Source organism: Spermophilus citellus (genome assembly GCF_964194105.1).
Source record: "Spermophilus citellus genome assembly, chromosome: 7".
Classification (NCBI taxonomy): Eukaryota; Metazoa; Chordata; class Mammalia; order Rodentia; family Sciuridae; genus Spermophilus; species Spermophilus citellus.
The window spans coordinates 126,556,354-126,573,838 of NC_138188.1; the positions used below are offsets into that span (position 1 = coordinate 126,556,354).

Genomic DNA, 17,485 nt, shown 5'->3' on the forward strand with positions numbered 1-17,485 from the left:
TTTGATCATAGTAATAGATTCAGGGTGTTTACAAGTAATAAAATGCAAACATTTTTGCATTTTAAATTGAGATAATTATCTTATGCAAATTATTAAGAAGATAAGGTAAGGCCCCTCTCCACATAAAACAGAGTTAGGCATAAAATAAAGCAGAGGTACCCACATCCAGACTATTCATCAAGCAGAAAATAGCATGGAATAGAGCCAGGTTATCTTGGAGAACATAAAAAAAACTGAAGATCCACAAATACAGGCATGATCTAGGATGGAGTTAAAAACATGAAAAGGAATTGAAAGCTTAATAAGTTTCTCTAATTAAAAAAATAAATTCAGAAATAAATTGTTGATTTTTTATTGTAAGATGATTTAGTCTATTCACTCCATTATCTCAGCTCCTAAATCCCAGATTGCCTACATATTTACATTAGTATTTAAAATTTTTCATTGGTTAGTTTTGAGGCTTTTAGTAATATCCTATCAATTTTCCCTTTTGTTTCATTAACAACAAAAACCTTTTTGGACTCTCCACTATGTAAAATGATGGTATTCACATATCTGTTAATCTGCTAAATTCCTTTTTGCCTGTATTTCAGAATTTTTACTTTTACATTGTTGAGGTTGATAACATTTCCCCCTCCACCATATTGGGGATTGAACCCAGGGCTTTTTGTTTGTTAGGTTACCCACTGAAAAAAAAATATTAACCACAATGCCCTTAAGTAAATGAATGGATAAACTATGGCACATTCCAGACAATGGACATGTATTCAGCACTAAAACAAAGTAAGATATCAAGTCATGAAAAAATGTGAAAGAGCCTTAAATTAATATTATAAACTAAAGAAGCCTGTCTGAAAAGAATACATACTATATGATTCAAACTATATGACATCCGGAAAACATAAAATAATTGAGATAGTAAAAAGATGATGATTTCTCAGGTTGAAGGGAGAATGAAGAATGAATAGATGAGTACAGAGGAATTTTTGGGGGGCAGTGAAACTGCCATGCATGAAACTATATTGGTGGATACCAGTCATTGTGCATTGATCTAAATCCACAGAATGTACAATAGCAAGAATGAACCTTAATGTAAACAATGGTGTTTTCTTTGGTGACAATGACGTGTCAGTGTAGGTTAGGTCTAAAAATAAAAGCTGTTTAAAAAAATCCAATGTAAGTAACTGATACTTTTTAGTAAGCATTTATTATTGGGTGGTCTTGACTTTCTTGGGTGTACATTGCCCATTTTTACTATGAGAATAGAAACATTGTCTGTCACAGAGGGTTGTTGAGAGAATTAACTAAAATGGTACATCTAAACCATAGAGTGGCTGTCATATAATATACTCTAATTCATCATTGTTGTTGTTCTTGATGCTAACTAAGGTGGTTATAAATAATATGAACTGGGTACTATGTAAAAATGGTATGAAAAGAGTATAGTCTGAAATTGTAGATTGCTGTATAAATTGATCCCTCTTGCACTCAGAGATATTGGCACAGGAGTAAAAAAAAAATAATTGGTAGGGTTTCCCATGATTTTCAAGGCTGAATCCTGATCAGGGGGAACTGGAGACAGTGAGGGTTTGAGTATGTTCAACTGACATTCTTGGTTTCAAGGCCTAGGATCAACCTGGAGGAAAGTGTAATCAGAGACATCCTGATGAACTGAAAGACCAGGAGTCAATGGTAAGATGTATATGAATGAGGAGTTCAAAGAAGGAAAGAAAAGTAGGTTTTAGAACATGAGCTTTTGGAGTTAGATTTTCAATTGATTAGATTGGAGTATGAGAAGTCCCAGGTGTGGCATACTTTGGGAAAAGATAAATGGAATTTACATGAAAGTTGTTAAAATTAGGCACTGTGAGGCTATGCTGCCTTATATTTTGATTCCCAGCAATGGGAAGGGAAAAAAAAGCTTATTACCCTTGGCCTTTGAACTTTAGGTCTATAGATAGCATGATTTCAGGAAGGTTGATATAAAGAAAATGGTACAGATTTCAAGAGGGAAGGGATTTTGAAGTCATCGTGAGAGGGCAAAAGTCTACAAGTGGTCATAAGAAAGGAAGGGACTCAGCTGTCCTCCTGGTTCCATGTCACAGAAGAGAGATGACTCTGGCTTTCATCTAGGCTTCTTAACCTGCCATGGAACTATTTCATTTTCCACATTACACCCTCCCCATCCCCGTGACATCTCTATGAGGCTTGAAGGAATTTGAAGGCTTTCACAGGAGCCTAGATTTCTGAAAGAGAATAGTTTCCTTAAGGATTGAACAGAAGAGGCATGGGTTTGTATCTTAAAATGACCCTCTTAAGATGTAGACTCAACTCTGAAGCCACCATTAGTAACTGATTAAGCTGTTAGAGGTAGAAGCACTTAAGTAATGAGTCATGTCTTAGCAATTAGAATGGAATTATTTGTAGGACAGTGCTAAAAATGACCTCATAAAAGATCTTTTGTTTTCTTGGCAATATAATTGACTTCTGTTGTGTGTGTGTGTCTCCACAAACTTGTCTCTGAAGAATAAATAAACACACATGTCTTATTAAGTTGGGAGTCCGGTTTTTAAAGAGATTTCTATTTAATAATAACTATCATTTCTCATGCCTAATAGTGGTGCTAAGATAAATACTGATGGAATTTTAAGAGAAACACAATTTGGTTTGAAATAGAATAATATATAAAACTAATCTGGAAACAAATATACTTTCTCTTTTGCAGACCTTAGTAAATATACACAGACTAGTGTTTTAGTGCTTCCCAGCTTTAAGAGTATGATTATTGAGGTCTGTTTAATACTTCTAAAGTGAGATTCTGTAACATGGCTATTAGTATTGTTATCAAAAAGCAAACATAACATTAGACATTAAAATATTCACGGGACAGTCCCAAAATAAAAATATTAAGTGAGCAGTATATTTAAAAGGATATTAATTGCCAGGAGAGCCAAAATACAACTTTCTTCAAATCTTTGTCTTACCTGGGGCTACAAATGTATGCATAAATGAATATAATGAGAAGTAATATAACAGGACAAAGAAATCAATTTTTGGAGGCTATAAAGTCTTGAAGTCTCTTTATTCTATAACCTTTTCCTTTTTAAGCAAGGATCGCTGACTTTTGGTCTTTTAAATTCACTTAGTTTTCAGACAGTATGATAATAACCAACTAGGCTGCTCTGAAAAGTGGGGACAGTCCAGTCAAAATGAATAAAGTAGTGAAATTGGTCAAACTAAAATTTAACCATAAAATTCAAAAGCATTAGAATAGAAAGTTCCTATATTTACTCTTCTTTATTCCTGTAGGATGATAGGATGAGTCTTAGTGTTTTATAATGCTTTTCTAAATGGAGCTTTTCAATGAAGTAAAACTCTAAGAAGCTTAGTAATACCACATAGAAATATTTTTTTCCACTCATTCTTTGACAAAGTCATGCATGTGAGAGGTTTAATAAATTTTTTTAAATGGCAGGTTTGATCCTGACAATCCAAATTTAAAGGAATACCTCACATAATTCTATTTGGGTTAATTGGGGGAAATATTAGCATTTCAATACTCAAATTCAATCATAACTAGACTTATTGATAAACATAGTAATAACTATAATAATATGATTATGGCTAATATTTTTTGAGCAGTTACTTTGTGTCAAGCACTTTAGTTCTCATACACAGCACCTCAAATAATCTCCACTAAAATTCTAGTGAGCAGGTGTTTTATTATTATCTCATTTTACCAAGAACCTGCAACCAGAGAGTGACTGTTGTTGGCTGGTTGAACTCCAGAAACTCAAGTTTTTAAACAGCAAATTATAAAGCTTCTCTCATATTTTCCTGTGCATTTGACATATATGGCTATAGCTAACATAAATGTTCCTAATTTTCTAAATGTTATCATTTTATGTAATAGGATATATGACAATAATTCTAAAGTTATTGAACAAAAACAAATATCAATTTCCTTTTAGTCTTACAATCACAACTTAAGGCTTTGAGAGGATGCATTTATTTTTCATTTGTCAATTAAAAGAGAACTATTTTAGCATTCTATATATAATTGCATTATCTTTAATTATGTATTGAAGCCAAATTTTCCCTGTACTGAAGCATCTAATTTTAAGGCAATTTGAAAGCAAGAGATCTCCATTTAGCATAGTCCTTCTAGTAATACACATTGCAAATTGAATGAATGACAAAGAGAAAATATTATGATGACATAAATATTACCTCAAAGGCAAAAATAATTGTATAACTAAGAGTATAGCTCAGTGGTAGAGTACTCACCTCAATGAAGAAGACCCTGGTTACATCCTCAGCAGCATCACCCCCTACTCCCAAGAAACTCTGCTTCATGACTTCTGTGGGGTGGGGTTGGGGGGACAGTCATGTCCTGGTAAACCTATTGTTAAGTTGAAAATATACTCCTGTGTGTAACCTACTTGTGGTTTAGATATGAATTGTCTCTCAAAAGCTCTTGTGGGAGACAATGCATGAATGTTCAGAGATGAAATGATAAGATTTTGAGAGCTGTAACCTGATAAAGATTAACCGGGTGGTAACTTTGGATAGGAAGGGTGTGGCTAGAGAAATAGGTCACTGGAGTGCTTTGGGGGTTTCTATTTTGTCCCTGGTGAGCAGAGTTTTCTCTGTTTCCTGTTTACATGTCCCGAGCTGCCTTCCTCAGTCACACCCTTCCACCATGATGTTCTGCCTCACCTCAGGCTCAAAGCAATGGAACCAGATGATCTGGACTCTTAAACCATGAGCCCCAACTTTTCTCCTCTAAGTTGCTCTTGTTGGGTGTTTTGGTCACAGGCATGCAAAAGCTGACTAAAACACTACTGAATTTTGTAGCTTAGCAACACAGATGCCATAAGAGTATTTCTCATTTAATCTGTGTTGACTGTCATATTGGAGGCTCCTGTTCACTGTTGCCATCTATCATCACAAGAAAGTATTGTACTGAATATGGAACAAGATAAAAATTTGGAATATGATTTCTACTAAATACATATTCCTTTTGCACTATTGTAAAGTAAAAAAAAATCATGTCATACCACCCTAAATTTGGGGCCACCAGTATTAAATAATACTATAGATTGCTGATTTCTAAGTACAGAGTTCATTTTAAAAGGGGTTTGAAGATACTCATTGAAAGAATAACTTGAAGAGAAAGGTAAAATGTGTTCCTAGAGCCAAAATATTCATAATCATTTTCAGCATAGCTATTGAATCATAAAACTAACTACTTAATATTTAGGGATGAGACTTATTGTTCCTTTTTCACATTTTCCTCATATTTACATGTGTATGTGAATTATCACTTATCTTTTTATTTATACATAGTAGGTATATTCCTACCACTTTCTTGGTGTGAATCAACAGTTGGTTTTAGAAAGGTTTAGAAAAATCTGTTTGTTTTATTCTTATTGAAGTGTTTTGAAAAACAAAGCTGCCTCCCCCTGCCCCCCCTACCCCCCCCAAAAAAAAAAAAAAAAAGCAAAGAGACCAAACTGTTTGGGAGGAGGGAGGAAAACTAGGCAAGCAGTAATCTCCCAATAAATTCTTTCCCAATACCAATGGGCCCTGGAGGAACGGGGAGATACTGAATGCTGGGCTCTGGACTTTGATCTTCCCCTGTTGCAAATTAGTCCTAAATGGAGACACAGTAAATACTACAATTCTGGGAGACAATGAATCCGGAGAAAGAAAAGCAATGGGCAAAATTTAAGTATTCATCTCTTGGGATCTGGGCTCCCATCTCTCCAAGAAACAATGAGTTTCAACCTTTTTACAACTGCCTTTCTGAGTTACAGTTTTAAACTACACAACTAGCTCCTGAAGGTCCAAATGGCACATCCACAGTTTCGAATGAAACTACCCTAATTGTACCCTATAAAACTAAAATCCCCTTCTGTAATCCACAGCCATTTTCGCATCCAGAAAATGGGCCCCTGTGATGTCTGAGTCTGTGAATGAATAAACAGCTTCCCTGAATCTGTTGAGGTCTGTATTGGGTTATTTTGCACTTATAAACAGAAAACTACTTTTGATTATTTTTGTTACATTCTTTGTGGAAAGGTTACAGTTTCTTGTGGTTATATTTCTTTATTACTTCTTAAAAATTTTTCTTGGAACTTAAAAACAAAATACATTAATGGACTAGGAAAAATTATGGACATTGAAGTTTTAGCTTTATCTCTTTACCTTCTATATCACACAAAAAATACAACAATAAGGCCTATATTGAAAGATACAACAGATTTTTTTGTGTGTGTGTGTGGTATAAATTATTTTTTTACAATGATAACCTTGAGACATTTCAAATTTTATTACAAAAGATAAAGTTTAATCCTTTGACTCCCACTGGTGCTGATCTCAAGTTTTATTTCTCAGATTGTTATTCAAATGTCAATATTTACATAATTTATATTAACTAATATATACCAATACCTTCACAAATATTAATAAATTAAGATTCCATAATTCTCTTTAAAAAAGTTTTGTGAATAAACATATCTTATTTCACATTTCTTTAGGATCTTTTTGTTTGCTTGTTTTATTTATTTAGTTTCATGTTGTGCTGGAGATATGATTATTAAAGATACCTTGATTACAAAAACCGACCACAGATTATTAGGAAGAATAAATAAAATCTTTGTAATTAGCACTATGATTTGTTTTTAAGCAAAGTGAGCATGTTGGTCAAATGAATGAACTTGTATGGTTAGATAAATAAAACTTATTTCAGTTACTTATGCTTTATTATTTCATGCATGAAATCTACTTTAAATTATATGAAATCTACTTTAAATTATATGTTTTTAAGGCTCTGAAATTCACTCTAGTTTTCTGTTTTATACAGTATTTTGTAACTTACCATCTTTTTGGAAGTTTTGCTGCAAGAATGGTCAGAAACATTACAGATTTCACCTCCAGTTTGTGGTCAGGATCTCACTGAAATATTATAAAAAAGAATAAAATATTAATTTAGAATTAATTTGTTTAAAAAATAAACCCTATTATATTGTCTGTTGGAATCAGTGACTAGATGATGTTTTTTTTGGAAGAGTAATTCCAAAGTTGAAATTCAAGCAGTCATGGAGACTCAGATTAGAAAGGAAGACAGAAAAAATAATTAGTCTTTTAGATAAAATAGTGTATATTATAGTGTTTCTTTAAAATTATTCACTTTTATTTGCTTAATTTTCTACATTAAAAAGTTATGACAGTAAACTAATTTTTACCATACTGAATTAAAACTCTTTCATGTGTTAAACTCATCAAAATATTAATACATTATTTTGAGTAAGTAATGGACACCTGAAAAAAATCAAAAATTCCTAAAATGTGGGGAAATGTTATGAAGTCTATCTTTCTTAAAGACAGTTATTTCTTTGCCCAAAGCATTTCATTTGCAGTCCATTAAATCAAATTCTAATGAAATTTAATGAAATCTCTCACACTCATGATTTTTCAACAAATAGAAAATTAATGAAACACAACAGCTTGTTTTTAGTTTATTTAGTAGTTCTAAATTTTAGTTTTGAGTACATATGGTAGAATACTTTAACACAGAAATTTTTTAAGTTGTAAATTCCCATTTCCAATATATGTCTCTTTCCTGAGTGAAGCAATTTGACTTAGTGGAAAATTCATAATGAAGATAGGCCAATTACAAGAGTCTCATCCTGATGGAATTATTTAACTGCCTGCCCTCCTTTAGGTTTTTCTATGAGAGGATGGTAGAGTGAAGTTGACTGTTGAGGAATAGTCAATGCAATGCAGAATTCCCCCAATGATGGAGCTTGTAAGTGAGAGATGGGGACATGGGTTTGCATAGAGAGCCCTTCTCTGAGTTACTCCAAGATAAGTAGAACAGCAGTTTTCAGGCTGTGCCTAAAGCTGAGTTACTCCATTTGTAAAGTAGTAGTTTGCTATAAACTATTGCATTTTGAGTACAAATGCCAAGGAAGAATGATTTCATGCCTTGTTGGTACAAGTAAACAACCCTATGTTTCCAGTATGACCAGATCTCATCAGATGTGAAGTCTTCACTCAAGACCCGTAAAAGAAGGAGCCTCCCCAAGACTGAACATAGTAGCACACTGACCCTGTCACCTGGTCACCCATCAGGAGGAGCTTTGCCTAGGTAAACTGTCACAGTGACAAACCTCTGATTTACTGTCTTCATTCAGCTTCAGCAGAGTGCAGTTTCCTCTTGCCCGTGATGACCACATATGGTCCTCTCCAAGTTAACAAACACCTCAAGCTGACACTCTGGGACTGAAACTACCTCAGTCTGAACTCTCCGCTTTGGTAACTCTGTGGAAGTGGTTCTTTAAAATCCTTATCTGACAACCTACAGTGACTTTTTGACTCTGCATTCATATCTTTCTCTACCTGTTCTCTTGGCACACCATCCTGTAACCCTTTCTTAGTCTTTCTGTGACCTATTCATGCCTTATTATGTGAAGTATGATGTGTGACTTCAGTGTTATAGATTTTATAAATTAATATTGAAATAAAAGAACTTGTGTGTGTCCTACTTATGACTGTCAGCTGACCCACAGTATTCTGTGAACTGCCCCTGATGAAAGTGGTGTAGCTTGTGAATTTGTTGTTATTCAATAAATTCTGACATTGTGGAAGGACACAAACATGTTTGTTTTGTTAGTGATATAGCTCACTCACCACAGTTTGGAAGAGATAATATGCTACCCACACACCCTTTCTTTTACTTCCTGAGTTTTCAAGTCCTTATCAATAATCATTTTAAGAAGTCATAATTTAGAGCATAAGCGTTAAATTCAGACATACTGAATCTTTAGCCCAACTCTGTACTTCTTAGGAAAGACCATGGCTAAATTGCTTAACTTCCCTCTTAGAGCTGATGTGAAAATTAAAAGAGATAAGAAACTGTGAAGTGACTTAGGTTCGAAGTGATAATATTGAGAAGTTATTCCTAGATAAAGCAAGTGTGGGTGGGGGGTTCAGGGAAGAAACCAAAGATACAACTGTAAAGTTCCACTGAAGGTAGCTTCTGCCCAATCTCATAAGCCAGGCCGTGGTGTAAATGTCATCCTAGAGTCCATCCTGCTCTAGGCACAGGAGCTGGGGCTACATGACCCTGCCTGGTTCAGTCACTTGTCTTTTGCTTTGGGGTGAGGAGAACTTCCGGTTCTCTCCACAGAGACAAAACAGCTCTGGGTATTCTATGGCAGGCCTGCAAACAGAGGCTGGGATGGGAATAGAGGACAGGGCATTTGTGATCCGGATCCAGGTGGAGCACCAACAGTGTCTGGTACAATTCTATGTGGCGTTGGCAGGTAGGAAGCCCTCAGTATGTGTTAGCTCTTACTGTTGCTACATTATCTCTCCCTCTCATTTATTCTCTTAATGTGATGTGATAGTAACTTGACAGGGTTTAAGTGGGTCAAGATAACTCACTGAAGAATAGCTTGTGGATCATAAAGTAGTATGGAGATGAAGGCCATGACAGTGGGTAAAAGACTAAGGAGCTCTTATTACATGACCTATAGCAGGGATAATTTTCCCTGAGACTGTGGGAGCTGACCAGTAGAAATTTAAGGTGAAAATATAGAAACTGATGACAGTAGAGTCATGTGTGGCTGGCCCCAGGAAATAATGTCTTCTCACTCTAAGGCAGAAAATACCTTGGCAGAGAAAAGGACTTGCTCATGCCTTTTAAGCAGAGGGAAAGTATTATTTAAAGAGAGATCAAGACATGGTATTTTTATTAAATGTAAGATGTTGAAGCTACTTGACTAAGAAGAATTTCTAGAAGATCTTCTTCTCTACAAAGAAAAACTTAAAGGCATAGAAATGTGTATGACATGACTCTGTTCTTGTAAAACATGAACAAAAACTTCATGTATATATTGGTATGCATATAAATTGATAGTATTAGTCGTTGATATGCATATAGAAATAGTTATGTACCTAACACTGTTCTGAATACTTTACGTATACGATTGATTCACTTAAACTCACTGAGCCTATGAAATAAATACTACCATTATTATTCCTGCAACAGAGAAATTAAATGGCTTGAACATTCAAGGTCAAATTGTAGTAAATGTTGAAGACGTTTTTTAGTTACAGATAACCTGATTGCCTCTATGTGTTATGGCAGTTGCCTGTAATTATATTATTATGGAGTCAGTAGCAGGAGGAAGCTTTGCCCTGATGACTAAACTTCATCACTGTTTTGCTGAGAACCACAACACTTTCTCTGTCACTGACATGCCAGGTGGCAAGGGTGTCCTACTCCTAGGGTTGGTTATTATGATGTTCATGCAGCTACCAACATCACCTGAACGGGAAGCATCTTCACTGTTCACCTTTGTTTCCCCACCCTTTGGTTCAACCCAAGTCCTTACTCTTTAAAACCATCATGCTATATGTCCCTCCTTACCTCCAGTTGACAAGGTGATATAAAGAGTAAGCAGTCCTCCTTCTCTGAACTTAGACATTGCAGTCTTGCCAATGAAATGCATGTGTGTTCACTACATTATTACCAAGAGAGCAGCCCTGAGGAGCCACTGGACTGGGGCAGCTCTTTTTAACTCATGACTTTCTTAGCAGCATATGGATTACAGTGGGACTGACATGTTCCTTCACACATGGAATGATTATTACTCTCTCCTTCTTTACAAGTTAGGGTTTTTCTTTTCTTCTCAGGCTGAACAGGGATTTTTCCTTGTTATTATCTTGCAGGGGGAAAAGTGAGGTCCTAAAAGGTGAATAGGTAAATTAGAGAATGGATATTCCAAAATCCAAACATAAAATGAGGTGAATCTACATCTGTGGAAGGTGCTTCATTTCAGCACTGTTGTCAGAGGGTAGAGTGATTTCATTGGCACCAAGGCAAACAGCAGCAGTTGATTCTGGTACATAAATTGACTATGAGCTAATGTATTTGCACAAGTGAAAATATTAATTTTAGAGATACAGGTAATCATATATGGTCAAGAAACAAAAAATATAAAATAGTATATGAATAAGTGATCAAAAAAGCCACATACATTATTGCTTAGAACTGATAGAGTCATCCAACAAAGCATATTCAATACATAAATTTCACTATACAGCTGAATAATCCTTATATGTTTTTCAATCAGAAATAAATGAAGATTATCAGAATTACTGATAATTGCACATATAATTTAAGGCACAGAAAATGATTTACAAAATCATTTATTAAGACATTAGTGGAGATTATTTATACATTTCATGATCAATAAAATGAATCCTCAATAAGATTATATAACTGATACACTAATGTGTATTCAACTTATTGTGATTTTATTGCTACATGTGAGAAGAACAATTGTATAAACTTCTTTTTTATATCTTCACTAGTTAGCATTATACTTTACACTAGGTACACTTCAGTAGACTTCAGTAAATATTTGTTTCATATATAAATGAATAAATGCAATAATTCCGTTGAGGTATTTGAAAACCTTAGTATGTGTAGAAATGGTTAGAAAGGCAAATCAATAATGTACTACAAATGTTCATATTCATTTTTCTTGTTAAAAGAGCAGATAATTCTGCATGAATTGATATTAAGGTTTCAAAATGTAATTTACCACTTGGGGTTTCTAAAATGTATATACACTCTGTGTGTGTGTGTGTGCGCGTGTGTGTGTGTGTGTATAACTATAGGGATCATATAAGTCTCTTTTTTTTCCTCTGCACTTCCTGGGATCAAACCCAGGACCTTGCATGTACTAGGCAAGTGTTCTTCTATTGACCTACAATCCCAGCCCAAGGCCTGATTTTTGTAAGACACATTATTTTGTCTACCTTTCATGAACTTCTGTTCATTGGGAACACTCATGATATGGACCGCTAAGTTTAAATATGTAATCAAGCTATTTTTCTATTTAGAACAGAGAAGAATTAATGTTTTCCTGTAATCAACATGGAGTGTTTTATGTTTCCCTTTCTTTCAGGCTTCTTTTGTTCTAGGAGATAGCTTTTCTCTTGCACTTCATGCAACTACATCCTTTGTGCACTCGCTGGTGATTATTTCCACATAGAGTTGTGGCATATACACATGGGACCAGCTTTTTGTTGATAGGGGAGAGTTTAGGTAAGATTTCTGAGGGTTCTCTATAAGGCCCAGAACTACTGCCCCACTCCTTTGTCATTTTTCTCTTTTATCTTCTAGCAAAAGCAGTGACAGCAGGAGTCATTGAAACAATAACCATTGCCCTATTGTCACCTTTTCCCATTCTTAGACTTTGGTCAACTTTATATCTTTATTTTAGTTTTCATTTGTTCTAATTAGTTATACATGACAGTAGAATGTATTTTGATTCATAGTACAAAAATGGAGCACAAATTTTCATTTCCTTGGTTGTACATGCTGCAGAGTCACACAATTTGTGCAATAATACATGTACATAGGGTAATAATGTCCATTTCATTCCACCATCTTTTCCACCCCCATACCCTCTCCCCTCCCCTCAGTCCTATCTGCCCAGTCCAAAGTCCCTCCATTCTTCCCTTGCCCCACCTCCATTTTGGATCAGCATCAGCTTATCAGAAAACATTTGGCCTTTGTTTTTTGGGGATTGGCTTATTTCGCTTAGCATGATATTCTCTAGCTCCATCCATTTATCTGCAAATGCCTTAATTTCATTCTTCTTTATGGCTGAGTAATATTCCATTGTGTATATATACCACAGTTTCTTTATTCACTCATCTGTTGAAGGGCATATAGTTTGGTTCTACAGTTTAGCTATTGTGAATTTTGCTGTTGTAAACATTAATGTGGCCGTGTCACCATAGTATGCTGATTTTTAAGTCCTTTGGGTATAGACTTAGGAGTGGGATAGCTGGGTCAAACGGTGGTTGCATTCCAAGTATTTTGGTCAACTTTAACTAATCGGTGTTTCCCAGTAGATCCTGAAATAAAGTATATTACTGATCAATCTTTAGAAGAAGATTGTTGGACAGACATGGTAGCAACAGTCTTCCTAAGTGACACGTGGCTTCCCCTCCCCCCCATTTCATAAGATTAAGATGAACCCTGAGTATCATGAGAATGTATTTTATCAGAAGAAGCCAGTCAATTTTTTCCTAGCTTAAAAATCTTTCATACAGTATAACATCTACTGAGAAATATGCAAGTTATATTTGTGCCAGGAGACTAAGGGAGAAGAAATCAATGGCATTTCAATATATGTTTTATTTTTAATCCTTATTTTTTTTACCAAGTAATCTTTGAAATTTCATGCATAACAGTCATTGTAATTTAGAATACAAAGATTAATGCACAATGTTTCATCAAAAGAGGCTTACAATAGGGGACATAGATTAATGATTAAAATATTGTAGGTGTTCTGTTAAGGAGAAAATAAAGTGCTGTGGAAGCACATAGTGCAAACAGTTATGTGAGCCTGTGCTGACAAGTGTGAGACAGGAAAGATGTTCTATGTGGAATGTTAGCTGTATATGGACCCTAATTTGATGTACTGTCCACTCAAAATAATTGTTAATGTTATATTCCTGTTAACCTTATAAGTCAAACCTGAATGACCTGCATGGGAGTATCTTTTGAGGAGATCTTGTATGTAATCTCCAAGGTCAGCACCAGGCAAGACCTTTCAATACCAACTTTATCCACAGACATACTTTTACTTCTGTAATATCAAAGAAAGGTAAGTGTGTATATATGATTGTACTACTATAAAGCAGATTAATTTACGCTTATGCCTTAAACTATAAAATAAATGTATTTGCTTTTCAGAAAATGAAAAGAGTAGTAATATATTTCAAGTTAAAATGTTCACAACCTTATGGAACTTGCACATAAATTATACCAAAAAATTAGTTACTACTTTACATTTTTTTGCCAAATTTCTTCTCTAAATCCAATTCTTATGGCAAAATTATTGTCTATTCATAATATAATAAGTTAACTTTTCATATACTTAAACTCTAGATGCTCTGTTATTTTGTTTATCTTTGTACATTTTTTTTTCAGACATAACAAGTTTAATTTGAAAGGCATTATTTTCAAGTGGTATTAACGCTAGTAATTCCTGCTTTAATTTAATAAATATTTTAAAAATTTAGATGAAATTGAATTTTTAACTGAAAAATAAAAACTTAGCAATTATATATTAATGGAATACCATATGATATTGTAACACATGTATCCATTGTGTAATGTTTAAATTAGGTTAAACATACTTATCTCCTCAGTTAAATTCCTTGTAGTAAAAACATTCAAAATCCTTTCTTAGAGCTTTTAGAAATACACAGTACATTACCATTATCTATAGTCATCCTATTGCCCAATGGCACTCCAGAACTTCCGGCTCCTGGCTGTAAGTACTCATTCATCAGCATTTCCCTTTCCCTCCCTTCTCTACTTTTCTAGGCTTTGGTCACTATCATTCTGCTTTCAACTTCTATGAGGACAACTTTTGTAGTCTCCACAAATGAGAGAGATCACATGGTGCTTGTCTTTTGGTGCCTGTTTGATTTTTCTCAACATAAGGATCTCCAGTTTCATCTGTGTTTCTGTAAATGTATTACAGAGTTTCATTCTTTTTATGCTGAATAGTATTCCATTATGTATATGTACCACATTTTCTTTTTGTGTTCATCAGTTGGACAGTTAGGTTGTTTTCATCTCTTTTCAGTCTTGCAAAATTGTGAGGGTGCAAATATCTCTTTGACATATTAATTTCATTTTCTTTGGATATATACCCAGTAGTGGGACTGCTGAATCATATGGTAGTTCTTTTTTCAGTTTTTCAAGGAACCTACATACTGTTTTCCATAATGGCTGAACTAATTAACATTCTTACCAAGGATCTGTAGGGGTTCTGTTTTTTTTAACACCCTCAGTGTCATTTTCTATTTTGATATAGGCTGTTAACAAAAATACTAAAATGTATTCTGATATATGGTATATTTTGATAATGGTATATTCTGAATTTTAACTACTCCCTCCCATTCCCTGGCAACAGCCATTTGTTTGTAGCTTATTTTCAAATGTGAAAGGTTAAGTTCACTTTTTTTTACTGGCAATTAAAAATTCAGTTGCATTTATAATATGTAGAATTGTATCAAAATCATTGAGCTACAGAGGATCCTGTGTGAGGCAGTAAGAGAATAAATTAAAAACCCAAGAAAAGGTCTAATCAAAAAAGAAGAGAAGAAGCAAGAGGGAATAATATTTCTTTTTGGACAAGTTTCAAGTTGTGATAGATGCTAAAAAGATTTGAAATGAAAAAGGATCATTTGATTGATCAAGAAAAGAGAAAATATAAACATTTTTAAGAAAATAATATCAATATTTAGTGAAAGATGAGAAGAACAGAAGTTAAAATTTTAATGACTTAAAAGAATATATATAGAGATAATTAGGATAGTCAACATAGGATAGAAACCTTGGCAGGAATATGACACAGATTCTAGTTGCCACCTAATATCCATCCCCCTTTTAATTCTAGATAAAAAACCACACTTCTAAAGCACATTTGCAGTTCAGTATGTTTATATGATCAAGTTCTGATTAATAAGATGCAGCACAGGAAGTGTCATGGGGAATTTCCAGGAAGAACCAGAAAGCTGTTTCGAGAAAGTTCGATAGTATACTCTTGTGATTTTCTTTTTTCTTCTACTTCAGGCCTGGAACTACAGCAACTTTTTTTAGACAAATAAATTGGTACTGAAGATAAAGTCATAAACCAAAGAAAACAGAACAGAAAGATAGGACTTGGATTCTGAAGACACCATGGAGCTACCATATTAGCCTACATTCCAAGCTCAGCTTCATTACACATACACAAAACAAACAAACAAACAACAACAACAAAAACTTTCTATCACGTTTAGGGAAATCTTAATTTTTAATTCTGTCTTATGCAGCTTCTCCTTCAGATAGAGGTTGATTCTGTATCTCCAGGGCCCTTGAATTTCTGCAAAGCATCTGCCACTAGTAGGCCTCTAAAGGGAAACAGGGAAATTATTACTTGATGCATTGAACTATTTAAAGACATATCAATGCATTGTTCAACTTTAACATTAGGCAAATAAAGCATATCATTAACACATATTTTTCTACTACCGTTAGTGAAAGTATGTGTGATATTGAAGATTTTGTATATAGAAACTGAACAGAGATATCTTGAAGCAAATGGGCTAGGTTATAGTGTGTCAACAATCAGCACCAAAATTTTAATAGCTTATAGCAACAAAACTTATTTCTAGCTCATGGTTCAGGTTTAATATGAGTTCCCTGGGGGCTCTTTTCCATGTAACCACTCCATTTTCATATGATATCTCTTTTGTAGTGCTGAAGAGCAGGGTACTTGAGCACCAGTATTTCCTGCTAGTTACTGCTTACCTTTATTTTGAAGGAATTAGTTATGTGACTATACTAACTTCAAGGGCTTGGGAAGAATAATCTTCCTCATACCTAGAAGCAGAAGAGAACTGGATATTTGAGAACATTAATAGTGTCTACTACTCTACTGAATTGCAGAAGAATCTATGTGAACATTTTCAATGCATATTAATGTTCTTACTTTAGGGACATGAAGTTCTACTTTAATTAGTTTAATTTCCCTAGAAAGGACGAAGTCAAACAATTCCATATGAGAGTTTCTTTAAGACTAATCTCTCTTTTGCAGGTGAAAGGTAATTTAACTGAAAAATAAGTCTCTGCTTGAAAAGATGAGCACTCAATCTTAAAGATTTACAAACATCCACACTAGTTTATTCATCCATTCATTCTGCAGACACTGATTGAGCGTCTGCTAGGTGCAATTTAGATAAGACCCATGGAAGTCAGGGAATAGGGAATGGGATTTAAGAAGGGGAAATGGACATGACTCTAAATATTTCTAAAATTCTCTCTCAAAATTAACTTAATTTAAAATAAAGCAACAGCACTATAGCTTCCAAATACATTTAAGTTACCAGATAGTTCTTGGAAATTAATTGTATCATCATGTTTCAGATATTGCTGCAACATTTGTCCTAACTGGGGAATTTTTAAAAGAATATATCTGAGTAAAGAAACTGGATTTTTCTGGGGATGAGATACTGAGAAAACTTTCCTGATGAGCCAACTCTAGTCAACTGCATAAACATTTTGTAACAATAACTTAAAAATATGGCTTTCCCCAACACAAACCTAAAGTTGCACTGGCATTTTAATTAGAGACATCTAATTCTTTTTGTCTCCTTATAATGGTATCTATTGAGATATTCTATATGAAGTATCACCGTACCAGAAGTATTACAACAGATAATGCAAAATTTCAAGTAACTTGGAAAAATATCTCTAATGAGAAATCTCAATAGAGAGGATATTATGCTTTTATTATGCTTTTGTCTTCTCAATGCATTAGATAACACTTCTGGAAATATTTGAAAAAGCATTTTCCCCAATTCTGATTATTTCCTCAGGACAGATGCCTTGAAA

General features: G+C 34.2%; 1 pseudogene across 1 annotated transcript in view; it reads left to right on the forward strand.

Annotated features, from left to right (window-relative positions):
- The first annotated feature begins 9,127 nt into the window (after nt 1-9,127).
- The window catches only part of LOC308653410 (tetraspanin-3-like), a 39,426-nt pseudogene continuing 31,068 nt past the window's right edge, over nt 9,128-17,485 (forward strand). The window contains exon 1 of the transcript in view: nt 9,128-9,332. The product of the transcript in view is annotated as a tetraspanin-3-like (transcript). The remainder of the gene's footprint in view (nt 9,333-17,485) is intronic.